Here is a 1963-nt window from a genome sequence, read left to right as displayed (position 1 = left end):
TCTCTGTGTATGTGTGTATGTGTGTGTTTGTTGTCTTTGTGTGATGGGAATCAAACCAATAGTATTACATGTGCCAGGAAAGCACTCTACCATTGACCTACATCCTCAGACCTCTTGCTTTTTGTCTTTTGGTGCTAGAAATTGAACCCAGGGCCTAGCACATACCAAGTACGCCCTGCCACTGAGCTACACTCCTAGCCTTGCCTTTAAAAAAAAATCTTTTGAAGTACATAAATTCATTGTCATGAAGTACAGAATGTCTGTCTTTTGTGGAAAGTTTTTAGTACCATAGCTAAGAATTCGTTGCCTACTTCAAGGTCACAGATATTTTCTGTGTTGTCTTCTAGAAGCTTTTAAGTTTTTGTTTGGTTTGGTTTGACAGTGCTGAGGATAGAGGCCAATACCTCACACATGGCAGGCAGGAGCTCTACCACTGAGCAACATCTCCAACTCTTTTATATTGAAAATTCTTTTGGTTACTCTTTTTTTTTCTAATTTTTAAAAAAATATGGAATGCTTCACAAATTTGCATGTCATCCTTGCTCAGGGGCCATGCTAATCTTCTCTGTATCGTTCCAGTTTTAGTATGTGTGCTGCCGAAGCGAGCACTTGGTTACTCATAAATCTGTGATTTTCCATATAATTTCAGGACCAGCCTGGTAATTTCTCCGAAATAGTCTACTAGAATTTTGATGACGGTTTTAATGTATCTTAAGACCCAGTTTGAAAAGAATTGCCATGTTTAAAATATTGATAATTGTGCCGGGTGGTGGTGGCGCACACCTTTAGTCCCAGCACTTGGGAGGCAGAGGCAGCTGGATTGCTGTGAGTTCAAGGCCAGCCAAGTGAGTCCAGGACAGCCAAGGCTACACAGAGAGACCCTGTCTCAAAAAACCAAAATAAATTTTTAAAAAATCAATAATTCCAACTCCTATGTGTGGAATATCTCCCCATATCTCAGTCTCTTTCACTTCTCTTTAATATTTTGTTAATTTCCAGTGTAAATGTCTTGTACTTCTTTCTTTAAATTCCTAGCTAGCCATTTTATGTTATTATTTTAAAGATTTATTTATTTTACTCATATGAGTACATTGTCTTCATGCACAGCAGAAGAGGTCATCAGATCCTATTGCAGATGGTTGTGAGCCACCATGTGGTTTCTGGGAATTGAACTTGGGTCCTCTAGAAGAGCAGCCATCTCTCCAGCCCCATATTATTATTTTTTATTTTCACTTCTGAATTATATATAAAAAGTACAATTGAAGCCAAGTGGTGTGGCAGCGGCCACAGCACACACCTTTAGTCCCAGCACTCAGGAGGCAGAGGCAGCAGGATCTTTGTGAGTTCAAGGCCAGCCTGATCTATAGAGTGAGTTCCAGGACAGCCAGGGCTACACAGAGAAACTCTGTCTTGAAAAACAAAATACCTCCCCCAAAGGGTGCAATTGATTTTTGCTTATTGACCTTTGCCTTGTATCCTTGAAGAATGTGTTTATTGATTTGAGTAGAGATTGTTTCCTTGTTTGTTTCACATGTGTGCATTCTTTAGATTTTATTTTTGTTTTTTGTTTTTGGAGACAGTATTTCTACGTAACCCTGGATGTCCTGGAACAGAATTTTCATCATAAAGAACCATTTCTTCTTCAAGTAAAGACAGCTTCATTCCCTTCCTATCTGGATGCTTTTAATTTTTTCCTACTGATTTAGTTCACTAGCTAGAACCTGCAGAACACACAAATACATTTTAATGGTGCTGACAGTCAACCCCAGGTCTTGCACGTGCTGATAAGCCTCTGGCCCAATGTTAAGCCCAAGTGACAACAAGTTTTGTCCCTGGTCTATTTTTTTTTTTGCATTCTGAGAAAGGAACTAAGAACCTCACTCACATGCTGGGCCAGCATTCTACTACTAAGCAACATCCCTAACCCCTGTTAATTAATTTTGGGATAGTCCATTAACCTTGT

General features: G+C 39.4%; 1 non-coding gene across 1 annotated transcript; it reads right to left on the bottom strand.

The window, feature by feature from the left end:
* Nucleotides 1-502: 502 nt before the first annotated feature.
* Nucleotides 503-609, bottom strand: LOC127186136 (U6 spliceosomal RNA). Its single transcript, XR_007830365.1, has one exon. It is a non-coding gene; the product is annotated as a U6 spliceosomal RNA (small nuclear RNA).
* Nucleotides 610-1963: the final 1354 nt, after the last annotated feature.

Source organism: Acomys russatus, chromosome X (assembly GCF_903995435.1).
Source record: "Acomys russatus chromosome X, mAcoRus1.1, whole genome shotgun sequence".
Taxonomy (NCBI): domain Eukaryota; kingdom Metazoa; phylum Chordata; class Mammalia; order Rodentia; family Muridae; genus Acomys; species Acomys russatus.
The sequence above is the reverse complement of the archived record's forward strand: the minus strand, read 5'-3'. Positions and strand labels throughout refer to the sequence as shown.